The sequence below is a fragment of the Dryobates pubescens genome, chromosome Z (assembly GCF_014839835.1).
Source record: "Dryobates pubescens isolate bDryPub1 chromosome Z, bDryPub1.pri, whole genome shotgun sequence".
Taxonomy (NCBI): domain Eukaryota; kingdom Metazoa; phylum Chordata; class Aves; order Piciformes; family Picidae; genus Dryobates; species Dryobates pubescens.
In genome coordinates this window covers 74,155,818-74,172,953 of record NC_071657.1, presented here as the reverse complement: position 1 = coordinate 74,172,953, position 17,136 = coordinate 74,155,818, and positions in this window count along the sequence as shown.

Genomic DNA, 17,136 nt, shown 5'->3' with positions numbered 1-17,136 from the left:
ACAAGTGACAACAGGAAACAGCTGTAGGTTACACCAGAGGAGTTTGGACACTGGGAAAAATTTCTTCACCAAAAAGGTTGTCAAGTACTGGAACAGGCTACCCAGAGCAGTAGAGTAGTCACCACTCAAAGAGGGATTTAAAAGCCATGTAGTTATGGTGCTGAGGGTGACCTGGTAGTGCTGGATTAATGATTGGATATAATGATTTCAAAGGTCTCTTGAAACCAAAATAAATCTACGGTTCTATGATTCTGTTTCCTCTTGATGCTCTGTGTATGTCTGAGGCACACCTAGGGGCCTAACCTTTCTGTTTATACGCATTTCTTCATACTGAGGCTGTACTTCTGCCTCTCACTACACACCAACAAACAAATAAACAAAATAAAACAAACAATGTCCCCCCCTCAAAAAAACCAAACACCCCCCACACACACAACCCAAACCCAAAAGCAAACAAAAAAACCCCAACCCAGCCAAAACCAACCAAAAAACCCCAATTATTTTGGGATTAGGTGTGTCTTACTGAGATTAATGACCATGATAACTCCTCTCTATTCAGAAGACAGGTAAGAGGTAATTAAGTCTTTCAGAAATAAAACAGGTGGAAAAATAAGAGTCATCACTGTGTACAATCTGTGATGACCTGCACTAGCCTTGTGCACTCACTGATGAAGGTGCATGTATATTTATATATTAACACATGCATATTGCTATGTGCATAGTTCACATAGAATTATGAAAAATAAATTGAAAATTAAACCTAATTATCCATTTTCATGGTTACTCAAGAGGGGCTGGAAGGTGAAGTTTATCAATTGAGTTTAAAATGTGTTTCAGGAACTACTATATTTTATACACTGATGAATATCAAATCCTTTTCTTTAAATATAGACCTAACTTCCATCTGTAGGATATAGCTTGATTGGAAAATTATTTTAAATAGATTGCACCGATCTGTTCCAGAAACATTATGCTCATATGAATGGAAAATTGTAAGCACTGTAACACACAGAAGAAACAAAACAGTGAGGCTGTTTGCTATATATACACTACAGAAAAACCACCCCAAACTCTTTTTAAGATTCTTCCTTTCCCATATTTTCACCACAACTGCTGGCTTTTTTCCAACTTTGTCCCATATTCTGCTCTGTTTCAGGCCCAACCCAGGAGATGTTCTTTGGGTTGCATCCTTTCATGAGCACTTTTAATCTTGCCAACATTTGTTTGGGCATACCTGATTTGACCAGTCTAGTTTCCCCACATGTAAAAAGATGTGTGGGTACACAGGTGCTTGTGAGGTATCTGCAAGACCATAGATAGACTGTGTCCAGAGAAGGATAACAAAGCTGGTGAAGGGTCTAGAGAACAAGTCTTATGAGGAGTGACTGAGGGACGTAGGGTTGTTTAGTCTGGCAAAGAGGAGGCTGAGTCGACACCTCATTGCTCTCTACAGCTCCCTTAAAGGAGGTTGTAGTGATCAGGGTGTTGATCTCTTTTCCCTAGTATCAGATGATAGAATGAGGGGAAATGGCCTGGAACTGTGCCAGGTTGAGAGAGGTTGGATATTAAGAAGAGTTTCTTTACTGAAAGTGTGGTCAGGCACTGGAACAGGGTGCCCAGGAAGGTGGTGGAGTCATTGTCCCTGAAGGTGGTGAAGAAACATGTGGGCATGGCACTTTGGAACACGGCTTAATGACCATGGTGGTGTTAGGTTGATGGTTGGACTTGATAATCTTGGAGGTCATTTCCAACTTCTATAAGTCTAAGCTTTTGTGGAACCATGAATGCTGTGTCTCCCATTGTTAAACCACAGCAGCAGAGTCTGTCCTGTCATTCCTTTGAGATTCTGCAAATCCAGCCATTTCATGTCCCACAGAGAGTGACAGGGGCATCAATGGAGTGAGGTCAGAAGCAGAGAGCAAGTGTGCTTATGTTGACCCTAGAGTAGTTTTAAAAATTAATAGAAAAGTAGAAAAGACTTCTGAATTCAATCATGAGATAGCGATGGTGTAAGTTGCACGTCGTGTATCTGTCGGTCAGGAAACAGGTGTATGTGGGTGTAAGTGCCAGAGCTGTTCGACTTGCAACAACTTGGCATTTAGTGGGAGTGCAATATGAGTGTAACTTAGACTCCCAGATATGGAAGAAGGAACGGGGGGATGCAGCAAAGCAATCAGATAATGGAAGTGTTAAGTAAGTTTGTGGCATCCACTGAATGACAAATTTCTCCAAGATATTTGCATCTTTCCCTGTTGTTTTTTTTTTTTCTTTCTTTCTCTGTCCACAGGGTCAGATCTTCTGCTGAATTCAAGGGAGTTTTCTTGAGGGTTCTTCAGCTGTGCTTATCTTTTTCCCTGTTGAATTGCCAGATAGAATATCTCACTGCCCAGAACTAATCATATCCTGGGATGCATCCAAAGTGGCATGGTCAGCAGAGCGAAGAAGGGACATTCTGCCCCCCTTATGCCATACTGCTGAGACCCCATTTGCAGTGCTGGGTCCAGCTTTGGAGTCCTCAGCACAAGAGAGCTATGGACCTGTTGGAGCAGGAGCAGAGGAAGGCTACAACCATGATGGGAGGACTGGAAGACTTCTGGTGTGAGGACAGGCTGTGATAGTTGAGGTTGTTCAACCTGGAGATGAGAAGGCTCCAGAAAGACCTGATTGTGGGCTTTCAGTAGAGGGTCTATAAAACACGATGAGGGCAATCATTTTAACAGGGCAGGTGGTGATGGTTCTAAATTAGAAGAGGAAGACTAGATAGGAGGAAGAAAAGAGATTGGTGAGACATTGGCCCTGGATGGTAGAAGCAACATCCCCGGCAACATTCCAGGTGAGGTTTGCTGGGGCTCTGAGCAACCTTCTGTGTTTGAAGATGTCCCTGCTGACTGCAAAAGGAGTGGACTAGATAATGTTTAAACATCCCTTCCCACCCAAACCAGTCTGTGATTCTACCCATTTCTAGAAGATATTTTGTAGGCAGACACAAGTGTGCTCTCCCTGTGCTCCAAGCCAGACAGATGCAAACTGGCCTCAAACCAGGAGCCATGTAGCCGTAGTTAGCAGGCATGCAGCCCAAGATAATAAGCCTCGCTGAGAAGGCAGGATGTATTTGCTCAAGCTCAGCACTGTGCTACTGCAGTTACACAGCCTCCACTTAGCTCTGGGTGCAGGCAGCGCATGCTCGTGCCTGCCTGGACTGCAGGCAAAATGAAGTCTCCTCTGCTGATGGAAACCAGGATTGAAAACACCTGCACCAGAGACAAGCCTGATCCCTTGGTTTGTATATGTATGAAGAACATAAATCAGTGATTTAAACCAATTTTTAAATTATTACAATAAGTGGTGATACCACTACGGGAAACAGATTAATTGTCTGAAAGGTGTAGGTTTCACCAGAATAAATTGACTTGGTTTGTTGGGTTTTTTTTCTGTCCAGGAATCCAGTGGGTCCCTACTGTATTGCTTTTTAAGGCAGTCATCTTCACAAACACTTTTTCTTTTTAATGTAGGAGGAAGAGCACACAGAGCTCGGTCCTGTTTTCAGCAAACCCTTATAGCAGGAGGCCAATAAAAATCTCTGTACCCATCTGATATGCATGGGGTAATCTTTCATGCCTCCTGAATCATCTCAACAGCTTTTCGAATGTTCTGTGCACTCTGGCATAAATAATCACCTGTAATCAGGGATGCTGTGGGTGTAGGAAGAGCAGGGAGAAAAAAAAAAAAAGAACACATCCAACTGAAAATCCCCATACTGCCTCTGAGAAGGAGGAGGGAAGTTGAGGGAGATCTCCAAAGGTTTGAAAATGCATGTAATAACCACTTACATTTTTCAGTAGATTTGCCCGTCACTAGTCAAAGGTCTTATTCATGTATCACGTGTATTTTCCCTGAGTAAAATTGTCTTTTCTTCTGGAAGATGCATCTCATTTTAAATTGCTGCCAACTCTAATCAAAACCACCTACGCAACAATACCAAGCTGCCTTCCCCCCCCCCCCCCAACCCTTTTTTTTTTCCCCTCCACCTCAGCCTTACTTTCTCTTTTAGGATTGCTGAAAATTGCACACAAGCAATTCCATAGATAGGGATAAAAGAATTTAAATTAACTAGGCCTATATCCCATAGCTTTTTGTTAATATGCTCCAGCACCATTTCTGACAGAGACCTAAGCATTTATCCAATGGCTAAGGCATTCTTATGCTGTCACACGGATCTCTTGCTGTGAATTAGCAAATATTCCTGCAAGAAGCTGCTGAGGGCTTGGTGAAGTTTATCACACCATGAAATAAAGCTCTTCAGGTATTTCAAAGAGGAGCATGTGGGATAAGAACCTAGAGGAAGTTGATTGTCCTGGCTGGTCTGCATGATGGGGTAGGGAATACAGCCTGCTTTCCAGCTGTAAGATGCAGCAGGGAATACCTCTAGTGGTATAGACATATGGTAATGTGGTATAGACATATGGTAATGTGGCATATAATAACTCTAATGCTCTAGAGCACAGGTCTTAATGAGGAGCAGCTAAAGGAACTGGGATTGTTTAGTCTGGAGAAGACGAAGCTCGTAGTGAACCTCATTCTCTACAATTACCTGAAGGGCGGTTTTAGCAAGGTGGTCACTGGTCTCTTGTCCTAAGTAGCAAGAGAATAGGAGGAAACTGCCTCAAGTAGCATCATTAAAACACAAATAGGCTGTCAAGTCCTGAAACAGGCTACTGAGGGGTGGTAGTGATGTCATGATCCCTAGAAGGATTTTAGAAGATGAGTAGGTGTGGTGGTGAGGGATATGGTTTAGTGGTAGACTTGGAAGGGCTTGGTTAACAAATGGACTTGGTAATCTTAAAGGTCTCTTTCCCTCAAAATGATTATATGATTCTATGGTAAAGAGTGACTTCCAGTACATGGTGTCCACTTGGTTCGTGTAAGGTGCCAACTTTGCACATCACCTGAACATTTAGACCTCTTTGTTTTGCTGTTTTTTGTTTGTGTGTGGGGTTTTTGAGGGGGGTGGTGTTGTGGGTTTTGTTGTTGGTTTTGGTTTGGGGTTTTTTTTGTGGTGTGTATGTGTGGGTTTGGTTTGGTTTGGGGTTTTGGTTGTTTGGCTGGTTGATTTAGTATTGTGTTTTTTTCCCTGCAGTCTCAGTTTGCTTGAGGTCCCACCATTCTCAAACTTTCCTACAGGCTAGTGGTAAACGAAAATTTTAAGACCCATACCTGTTTTACCTTTGGCAAATTTATCTCTAAATAGCATTTTCTGAAGAGATGACTTGCATTCTTCATGTAATTTTTCTCCAGGAGCCCTGAGAGCACTCATATTCAGGTTGTGTCTGACCCAGCAGTCACCCAGGATTGGCTTGAGATGGGTTAAATTTGGCAGTGGTTGAGGATTTCCAAGACTGCAACCAACCTAAGTGTTGAAATCTCCCTTTGGATTTGACCATGGAGGATCACACTTCTGGTAAAACAGTCTCTGCAAACCTGTCACCAGCTTCGTTCTGACCAATGTAAACGGTGGTCCCTATTACTGCAGTGTAAGCAGAGCTGCAAATCAGGTCGAATAACAAAATCGATTAATAGTCTTTTGATTTGAAAACAATGAGTTAGCTTTTATTCTCATATACATTGGTTTTCCATCAGTGTAACTCTATTGACAAGGGGAGTCACTTCTGATTTAGACCAAGAAGACAGCATCAGGGCTTCCTAACGCCAACTGTTTCGAAAATGCAGAGAATAAGCTATCTAAAGCTATCTAAACTCATTTCCTCCCCTTCAGTTTCTTTCCTCTAGCTTAAAAAGAAGGATTGCAGAAACTGTATGTTTTGTGGCATTGTTCTATCAGTGGTGTCTGCAATTAAGACTCATCTCACAAAACAAACTGTAATTACTGCAAATTGTAGAAAGCAGTGGTAATTGACACACTTCCATAAAACTGGCTAGTTTTAAGATGGCCCTTTAAGGACACTAAATAGTGCATTTACAACTTTGAACCGTGGTGCTCTGTGCTTAGGAGTACTTAAAACATAGAACAGAGTTATTTCTTTTAGTGGTGGGTGGGCACTGGTAATTAACTGGTTTATGGGAAGGTACAAGGATGTTGACATGCAGCTTGTGTGCTGTCAAACCCTGTGGAAATATGCCATGTCCATAATGTGCTCTTGAAAAGGGGTCTGTGTTTAGCTGTCTGTTCTTGAAGCTTACTGTGAAGCACAGGTCTTTGAAGTAGCACCATTATTTGCAGAGAAAGGCTGAGTTAGGTCATCTGTAGAGGTTTTTGACATTTATTACTTGTGCTTCTCCTTTTTTGAACTTAAGGCCTATAAAGCTCTACTCTCAGGAAAGTGCATTAATTTTCCAGAGAGAGGTTGAGAAGTATGCTCCCAGCAACATTATTTAAACACTCTCAAACATTTCCAAAATATTTCTCTGGGAAGTACATCATTCTGTGAGAGGTGGTGCAGCAGGTGTATGAAACAGGTCACCAAATTGCTGTGCCTCACAAAGAATCATAGAACTGTTGAGGCTGGAAGAGACCTTTGAGATCACCATGTTCAAATACTCACCTAGAGCTCACAATCCCACCAATACTGCCAAGCTGCTACTACTAAACCATGTCATTAAGCACCATGTCCATGCATCTTTTAAATACCTCAGGGGATGGTGATTCCACCACCTCCTATTCTACTGCCTGAGAGCCATTTTGGTGAAGAAATCCTTCCTAATATCCAACCTGAACCTACACTTCCTCTTGTCCTATCACTAGTGACATTTGAGAAGATATCAATCCCCACTTCACTCCAACCTCCATTCAGGGAGTTGTAGAGGGTGATGAGGTCTCCCATCCTCTTCTGATGACTAACCAATCCCAGTTTCCTCATCCAGATCAAAAAACTTCTAAGTTATCAGCTTAGTTACTCTTCTTTGGATATGTTCCAGGACCTCAATGTCCTTCTTAGAGTGAGGGACCCAAAACTGAACACAATATTTAAGGTGTGGCCTCACCAGTGATAAATAGAAGGGTACAATCACATCCCTAGACCGACTAGCCACACTATTCCTGATCCAAGTCAAGATGCCACTTGCCCTCTTGGCCACCTGGCCATACTGCTGACTCATATTCAGCTGGCCATCAGTCAACACCTGCAGGACCTTCTCCACTGAGTGGCTCTCCAGCCCCTCTTCCCCAAGCCTGCAACATTGCTTCGGTGTTGTGGCCCACGAGCAACATGTAAGTTGCTTGAGGATCCCTTCATCTGAGCATCAAACTATTGATGATTTTTTTTCATTACAGCAGTCTCTGTCTGTATCTATAGGAACTGTAGAAGTCATGCATTGTCATTGCATATTCCTGCAGTGAGAGGATTCCTACAAAGCTATGTCTGTGAAGTGCATAAACATGGCATTAAATTGTATGTGGAGCTCTGCATAAAGGCTAGCACTCACAGATAGAAGGCAGTTATCCCATAACTTTCCAGTCATTCCCATGTGTGCAACACAACCATTTAATACTCACAAGCTTAAAAACACTGCTGGGTTTTGGTTTGCTCCAGCATTTTCAATACATTCTTTTAAACAGCTCTGCTGGAGGACATCTACAAAAGATGGCTGGTGCAAGTGACCTCGCCTCAGTGTTCATAGTCCTTAATGTTGCATTAACTCACCCTCTTGCAGCTGGCCTGTGGTGATTTCTAAAGAACCCTGGTCAGGTTCATTAAAGCAACCTTAGAAGAGATAGGCCATTAAGCCTATGATTTCTGAATAAATTTCTAAATAAATAATTTCCCGCAATGAATATTCATTGAATCGAGAGAGATAAAAAAAAAAGGGGGAAGCATTTTAATCTTTCTTGAGTAATGAAATCAGAAAATCATTCGAGATGAGGAAATGACTGCCTAACACCGGGTGTGCTGTCTGGGACCCTGCTCAGTGGTGGCAGACATTTTCAGGAGCAGGAGAATACTCCAGCACAATGCAGGGGAAAACAACAATTTTGGTTGCTTGACTCCACCTCTGCTCTGACACCAGATTTAGTTCTGCGCAATTATTTGTCCTGTGACGAAGACAAAACAGAGAACTGTTCTTTCATAATTTAATTTACTGTGACAGTCTTGGAGTGATATTCCTCTTGTTGTGATCATTGGGTTTTTTTGGGTTTGGTTTTTGGGGTTTTGGGTTTTTTTCTTTTCATTTTCTCTTGGTGTAAGAAAATCTGAGAACATCTGAAGTATTGTACATGTTCTTTTCCAGCCTAGACTTCTTTTCCAACAGATTTTGCTCTTGTGTGGGTTAGTTCCTGCCTTTTCCACCATATCTCCTTGGAAAACACACCTCCATAGTGTAATACAGGTTCAGGAGCCTCCTTGGAGTATGTGATCAGCCAGTGAAGCTCCCATAATTACAACAGCTAAAATGCTTCAGAGTTCTTCACACTTTTGAGAGCACTGTGGGAAGAGATTGGGTACACTTTGCTTTGACATATCTAAAACTTTCTTTTCCTGGACTTCTGGCCAATATGAGCTTTGGCCTAAATGTGATTGATCTGAGTGTCTCTGTGGTATCTGTCAAAATACTGCAAGAGTGAGCAGAGTCAGATTATTGCCCATATATATGCAGAATATGTGGAGCACACGATAATGAAAGTCAGGGGGAAAAAGGAGCAAATTTAGAAGAACATTGTGAAGCATTGTTTCTAACACACTGTGCAATGTGTTGCTATAAAAGGTTTTCATCCTGCTCATTGCCTTAAATATACTTGAGTTATACTGGAAGATATCATGTCAAAGATAAGAAGGATTTAGGAGAAAATGCACATCTCCAATATATATGTCTAATCCTTTTATTTATTTTACTTATTGATTAGAAATGCTTATTGAGTTGTGCAGGTTCCAAGAGTGTTTCATTACACGATAAGTGTTGGCTAGAAAAAGTCAGTACTGATCTGCCTCAAATCTTTTCATGTCATTCTAATCCTCCTCCAAATGCTTTCATAAGCTTCATCTCACTCTGTTATTTAACTGAACATCTTTTTTTATAAAGCAGTTTATCATGTTCAGTGATTGTTTGAGTGAGGGATCTTGGCCAGAATAAAACATAGCATGTACTCTGTAAGCACCTGAAATGTTATATTTGCATGCTATTAGTAAAATGTTCAATGTTGTCATACTTGCCAAATGGATTTATGAGGGGACACCCTAACGTCTGAGCCCTGAAGAAGGCAACATTACATCTGCTCTCCAGTAGCATCAGGCATCACTTAGTGGGGAAGAACACTAAAGTAAATGACGTTCCTCAACAGTGGGTGGGAGATTCCTTCCATGGAAAAATCTCCTTGCTGTTAGCATCCATGACAAGAGCAAGGATGACTTGCATGGCTTCCTCCTCACAAATTACACCAGTTTTGGCCATCTTTTTATTCCCATTTGTACAACTCTTTCCTCGTAGTATAGCAGCCTTTTCTTTCTTTCTTTCTTTCTTTTTATCCCCATGCTACTGGTGCCCTGAATATTTGTTTGAGTTGATCAGAATGAATTTTTTTTTTGTGATTTGGAATTAAAATGTACAAGAGAGTAGACTCTAAGGGGTAAATCAGGATTTGAGGTGTTTATAGGTTTTTGGTTTTTTTCTTCTTCCTTTATCAGAGCCAGAATCAGATTAAAAACAACTGCTGATTAGTTGATTGCACTTTGTGGACAGTATGATACACAGGAAAATAGCTTTTTAAAAAATAAATACTCCTGGAATCTTGTTAGTGGATCTTAAAGCTTTGTGAAACAAAATCCTGAGTATCCATGATCTTCCAAAAGGAGGACGTGAACCTCCAGGCTTGCCTAAAGAAAAGAGCACAAGTGGCAATTGTTATTTCCACATATATAGAAATAGTCTGATAAAACAACTGTATTAGTGTGGCCAGTAGGTCCAAGGAGGAGATTCTGCCCTTCTGGTGAGCCCCCTATCTGCAGTGCTGAGTTCAACTATGCTGTCCTCAGAACATGAATGAATGACACAGACCTGTTGGAGCAGGGCCAGAAGAGGCCACAGCAGTGAAGGGAGGGTTGGAAGCCCTCTGCTGTGAAGATAGGTTGTGAAAGCTGAGGCTGTTCAGCCTGGAGATGAGAAGGCCCCAGGGACACTTTCTGTTGTCTTTTCACAGAATCACAGAATCACAGAATCACCAAGTTTCAATACTTAAAGAAAGCTAGGGGCAGACATTTTAGTAAGGCCTGTTGTGACAGGACAGGGAGTGCTAGTTTTAAACTAAAGAGAGAGCTTCAAACTTTAAAGAAGGAAGAAATGTTTTACACTGTGGATAATTAAGCACTGGCCCAGGTTACTTAGAGACGTGGTAGATGCCCCATACCCAGATACATTCCAGGTCAGGTTACACAGGGCTCTGAACAACCTGCTCTGGCTGAAAATGTCTCTGCTCACTGCAGGGGTGAGACCTGCAGTCATCATTACATGACTTTTAAAGGCCTTTTCCAACTCAAAACGTTCTGTGATTCTACAATTCTATGACTATCAGGTTGTGGGTAGTCACTTCCAGCCTAGCCCCTTGTCTGTCTTTGGATGCCTAAAGATACAGACCAAAGAGGAGCCCCTGCAGTTCAGAATGATGGTTAACAGAACCATCATGTCATTCCTTGTCTTAAATTATATATTCTTTTTGATCTTGGGATGTCATCATGCAGCCTTCATTTATAAAGCAGGATTAACAGAGTTTTCTATTTTCTGATAAACCAACATTTTATAGGAACACAGTTCATCATCCCCATGCCACATGATTAAAGACACCAAAATAAACTTTACATTAACCTGTGTCCCATTTTCTATTGTTTATACACCTGGAAAATTATTCCACCAGCATCTTTAAAAGTCCTCACTCCTAAACTGAGAATTGAGTGGTCTCAAAAAGTCCCCAGAGATAGCCCAAAAAGCATTTGACCATCAACTTGTCCTTGGTCTTCTTGGTCAACCTGGCTGGTAGTCCCAGATCATATGAGGTGGGTATCTACTTTCAGCCCCATGAAAAAGACAACATTATTGACTTTTACTAAGGGTCTGGGGAGATATTTCATTTCAGTCACTTTTACTGCTCAAATTAATAAAAATGGCTTTAGTGTAGTTTGGACTGAATAATATTTCAAAAAGAAACAGTTTTTCCTGCAAATTGGAAACTCAGACTTCTAGGCAGGTCTGCCTAACACCAGGTGGTCTCCACATACTACTGTGACAGTAACATGTTCAAGATGCCCCAAGTTCATATTGCCTCTGTATTTGTATTATTCCCCAGAAGAATATTAAAGGAATATTTGCACTTATTAGAATGTGTGAAGACAGAGGTAACATTGTTTAATTATCTGGAGTAATTGGCAAGTTTAGTAGGACCATTGCCTTTATTATGGCTTTCTCATAATTATTAATATTGTTCACAAAAATTCACAGTAGATCACCCAAAGCCTGAGATTTTATTTTTATTTTTTTATTTCAGAACACATCATCACCCTGCTATGCTTTACAATGCTTTATACTGTGGTTGTTCAGCCTATGCTGAGAGTCATAGAATACATAGAATACATAGAATAAACCAGGTTGGAAGAGACCTTCAAGATCATCGTGTCCAACCCATCAACCAATCCAACACCACCTAAACAACTAACCCATGGCACCAAGCACCCCATCAATTCTTCTCCTGAAAACCTCCAATGATGGTGACTCCACCACCTCCCCAGGCAGCCCATTCCAATGGGCAATCACTCTTTCTATATAGAACTTTTTCCTAACATCTAGCCATCTAGTCATCCACACGTTAACAAGTCCAGCTAGAATGTAAATATGCAGGTAAAGGCAACCTGGGATTGTTTGTCATGATGGAATAACTCAGATTGTTTCAATGGATGAACGAATCTGTCTTGGCAAGGGACATTGTTGCTTCTGTTTACCTGAATAAACTGCTGCATGCTGTGTTTGACTACAGTCCAACGGTGATTAAATTTGTCACACAATGTATTTGATCTGCAGTTTATTGTACACTTGAGATGATGTAATCAATGACAGACTGCAATGACAGTGAGGCAGGTGCTTCATTATGATGGCTCTACACATGGAAGGACACATATTGCAGCACTGGCAACAAAGGGCTGAAACTCCTAAGTCCAGCTTTGCTCAAGGTTTGTTCTCACTGACCAACTAAGTAAAGAGTCAGCCATGAAGAAAGATTAACCAATTAAATTTTATGTACCTCCAAATTTATGTAGCTTTGGAATAGATATTTTTATTTAATCAAGCTGAGAGGAGGCTCAGGGGAGACCTTATTGATGTCTACAACTACCTGAAGGAACAAGAGGACACAGTCTCAAGCTGCACCAGGGAAGGTTTAGGCTGGATGTTAGGAGAAAATTCTTCACAGAAAGAGTGATTTGCTGTTGGAATGGGCTGCCCAGGGAGGTGGCGGATTCATCATCACTGGAGGTGTTTAGGAGGAGACTTGATGGGGTGCTTAGTTTGAACTGAAAATCATGCATGAGAATAAAAATGAAAAAAGAATAGGTTGGAAAAGACCTTTGAGATCACCAAGTCCAACCAATCACTAAAAAACATCTAATCAACTAAACTGTGGCACTAAGTATCTCATCCAGTCTCTTTTTAATCCCTTCCAGTGACAGGGACTCCACCAGCTCCCTGGACAGCCCCTTCCAATGGTCAATCACTCTGTGAAGAATTTCTTCCTAACATCCAGCCTAAACCTCACCTGCTGCATCTCGTCTGGCCAAACTCTTGGCAGAGTGGGAGAACCACAGGGGTCAAGAGGCACAGAGCAGCCAAGGAAGAAGTTCATTTCCTCCACACAAGCTTTAAGGGAGAAGGTGTTTAGAGTCCCCAAGGCTGGCACGTTGCAGTGCCTCACCACAGTGACATTCTTGCCCCCATTTGCCAAAGGAAATTCGTCTCTGAGCCACTCACAGTGAGGAATTTGGTTTCCAACAGCTCCACATTCTGACACCAAAGCATCCTGCTGTGTGTCAGGGTTTGTGGCTGAGGCCGAATACAAATTTGCAACTGGTCCTCAGGCAAAGCAGTTGAGCTCCCTGCCTCCAAACCCCATTTGGAGGCCACTCAGGCCCCTTAGCTGCACGAGACCATCAGCTGAGTGACGTTAATCCAGTCCTGGAGAGTAGTCCACTGGCCAACCTGCCCTCCAGTTTTCTTGCTGAGCACATGGAATATCCTTGCTCTGGGTTTTCTCTGGTTTTCATTTTCTTCCCTAGAGATCCTCTCAGTCTTTGTCTCCAAAATGTCACTTCTCTGCCCCTGAATCTCAGTTTTCCCTGCAAAGCTTTTGTTCTGGGCTCTTTTCCCTTGTGGATCTGCCAAAGCCTCTCTGAGGCACCTGCCAGGTCTCCATCAGCTGGAGCGCTGCCATAGTTTAGTAGATTAGATAATGTTGGATGATGGATTGGACGTGATGATCTTGAAATTCTCTTCCAACCTGGTCTATTCTATTCTATTCTATTCTATTCTATTCTATTCTATTCTATTCTATTCTATTCTATTCTCCCTGTATGTAGACTACCGTCTGCATAACAAGGAGAATATCATTCCTACTCCTCACCAACCTGTGAAAATACACATAATTAAAGTCTAAGAAATGTGAAACATGTAAGGGTGGATGATCCCAATACTCAGTCATCACTGAACAGATAATCCTGCCTCAGACAGCTATGCTACCCTTGGTGTGTCTCCAGCAGCCACATTGGAACTGGGGGAAAATTACCCCATTGCTTGACTGTTCAGTTGGACTTGGCTTGTTTATATTGTCCTGTCCAAATTTAGAACAGAACTCTGCATGCATTTGGCCATTATTAATCCTCCTACTGCAAGCAGCTCCAATAAGCCAAGCATACAAGAGCTTGCAGCATCCATCCATAGAGAATTCCCAAATGGATGCCTTACTTTTTAATAAATGAATGAACAAGCACAATCCATTCCATATTTCAATCAATTTAGTAAGGTTATTGCTGTTATACAAATTTGAGCCTTGGGAAAATTATTTTCAAGTTCCTGCCTCTTCACATGTTGTCCCGTAGTCATGGCATTTTAGCAAAAGCTGTCATCATAAAAACATATTACAAAAAAAAAAAAGAAAAGAAAAAGAAAGAAAGGGTGAAAAATTATTGTAGAAAACTGAACAATCTCATGTGCTTCATAAGAAAGTGACCTACAGAAGTAACATCTCCCATTCTGTTGCAGTAAAAGGACAAGGTTTAACAGAATCACAGAACTGTCAGGGTTAGAAGGGACCTCACGGATAATCTAATTACAATCCTCCTGCCATGGACAGGGACACCTCACACTAGATTGGGTTGCCCAGAGCCACATCCAGCCTGGCCTTAAAAACTTGCAGGGATGGGGCTTCTACTACCTCTTTGGGCAACCTGGTCCAGTGTCTCACACCCTTATGGTGATGAACTTCTTCCTGACACCTAATTTAAATTCCTCCTCTTCTAGCTTGGATCCATTTCCCCTAGTCCTATCAGTACTCAACACCCTAAAAAGTCCCTCACCACCTTTCTTGTAGGTCACCTTCAGATACTGGAAGGCCACAATAAAGTTTTCTTGGAGCCTTCTCTTCTCCAGACTGAACAATTCCAACTGTCCTCAATAATCCAGCCCATCCTCATAAGAGAAGTGCCCCAGCCATCCCCCCTAGTCCTATCCCTTACTCTACATACAACAGGTTGTGGGTCGCTTCCACAGACTTTGACCCACATAAATGTAAGTTAAGATGAAGAAAAAGTTTAAGTAATTCCATTAATCTCTGAGATAGCAGATTGGACAAAATAGCTCTGCAGTGGTCAGCCTCTTGTTAACTGGAGTTCTCTTCAACGACTGCTCAAGTTTCAGTATTTTTAGGCACCTGTACTGTCAGTGCATAATGAGTTTTCATATGAAATAGCATGAAATATGTGTAAAACCCTTTAAAAAAAGGCTGTTAAATTTAACTTCACACTAGGCTGGTTGAATTTTGACTGGCCAAGCTCAAAGTTGTCCTAAGCTGAAGCAACCCAAACTCAAAAAACTCATAGCTCTGAATGTTTCCAGCTTTTACTTTGTGAACACTTACCAAGGAATATTCCTCTGACCCTCTCCTCAACTCTTTGCTTCAGGGCCTCACTTTCCTTGGGGAACAATGTCAAGCTGAAATGCAACACTCAGGTCTCAGTTTTGTTTGTTTGCTTGTTTCTGTGGAATGAGATGTACACTATGCAGTAAGATGAAGACTAAGCAGTCCATGCCTTGTCAACACTGAAAGTACAACACTTAAACCAGTGCATTCATAAGAATGGGACTGGTGGCAAAATAACCATCAAAATTTCTCAGAGGACTGCTTAGAGGAACCTTACTCATTTGTTTAGTAGATAAGATCGAGTACTGTTGTCTAGTAGATTTGTCGAGTAGATGAGATCTTGCCTGTCTTCTTAGAAGACCTGCCTTTTCTTCTCTTCAATGATCCCACACAACAGTAGTGCTTTCAGTTAGCAAAGCCCTAGTGATTGTTGTCTGATGGGAGCAAAGTGAGGACAATTTTGGTGGAGCACCCTCAGCTAGGGAATTTATTTGTTGGTCTAAAAGAGCTCAAGTGTCCTGAATTTCAGGGCACATTGCCAGCTGAAGCTTTCCTAAAACAGTCAGTATGATAGGTTAAGCTCTTATTCTAGGTGGAACTGGCAGTGGCTCACATAATAAAGGTTGCTTAATAGTTTCCATTATAAATTGCCTAATACTTTCCATTACAAGCACCTACTCCGAGAAGCCTTCAGTTTACCACTCTGCATGTGATTATCTTACTATTGATGATAGTTGTATATATTTCTTTTCTCTCTTACCCTCTTTCAAAGACAAAATGCAATCATAGAATCACAGAAAGGTTTCAGCTGGAAATGACCTCTAGGAGTGGGTCCAACCATCAACCTAAGACAGTCATGGTAATTAAACTACGTCCCAAAGTACTATGTCCACACATTTTTTAACACCTCCAAAGATGGAGATTCCACTTGGATAACCTATTCCAGTGCCTGACTACTGTTTTACAGTAAATAATTTTTTTTTAGTATGTTGTCTAAACCTTTACTGGTCCAACTCGAGGCCATTTCCTGTCATTCTATGACCTGAAACCAGGGAGAAGAAACCCACTCTACAATACCACTACAACCTCCTTTCAGGAAGCTGCAAAGAGCAATGAGGTATCCCGTAAGCATCCTATTCTCCAGACTAAACAATCCCACTTCACAGAATCACAGAGGCTGATCTCTTATCCCAGGCAACCAGTGGCAGAACAAGAGGACACAGTCCCAAGCTATGCCAAGGGAGCTTTTGGCTGGATGTTAGGAAGAAATGCTTCACAGAAAGAGTGATTGGCCATTGGAATGGACTACCCAGGGAGGTGGTGGAGTCACCATCACTGGAGGTGTTCAAAAAAGGATTGGAAGTGGCACTTGAAGCCATGGTTTGGTTAGTCATGAAGTGTTGGGTGATAAGTTGGACTTGATGATCTCTGAGGTCTTTTCCAGCCTTATTGATTCTATGATCTGTCACCACATCTCCCACCTCATTTAACAATGGAACCACTTTTTCCCTATTCTTCATTTTACTATTACAGAATACAGAATTAAACAGGTTGGAAAAGACCTTCAAGATCATTCAAGACCTTCAAGTAGATTTTTGAATAGAACAAAGTTAGCTCTCTCAAAGTTCAGAGTAGAAATTTGTCCTGCTTATTTTCCTAACAATGCTAAACACAATGCTAAACTCATGGCCATTTCATGATCACTACAGACCAGATCACATTTCATGATCACATCCTAGACCAGAGTTTCTTTGTTTGTTAATACAAGATCCATCATCACACCTCTCCTCGATGGTTCTTCAACTATCTGAATCAGAAGGTTGTCATCAATGCACTGCAAGAACTTTCTGGACTGAGTATGACTAACTGTGTAACCTTTCCACCTAATATCAGGGTGACTGAAGCCTCCCATGAGCATCTTGAAACTACTCCCAGCTGCATATAAAAGGTCTCATTGTCAAATTCATCTTGGTTTCGTGGTCTGTAGTAAACATCTACAACAGTGTCATCCACAT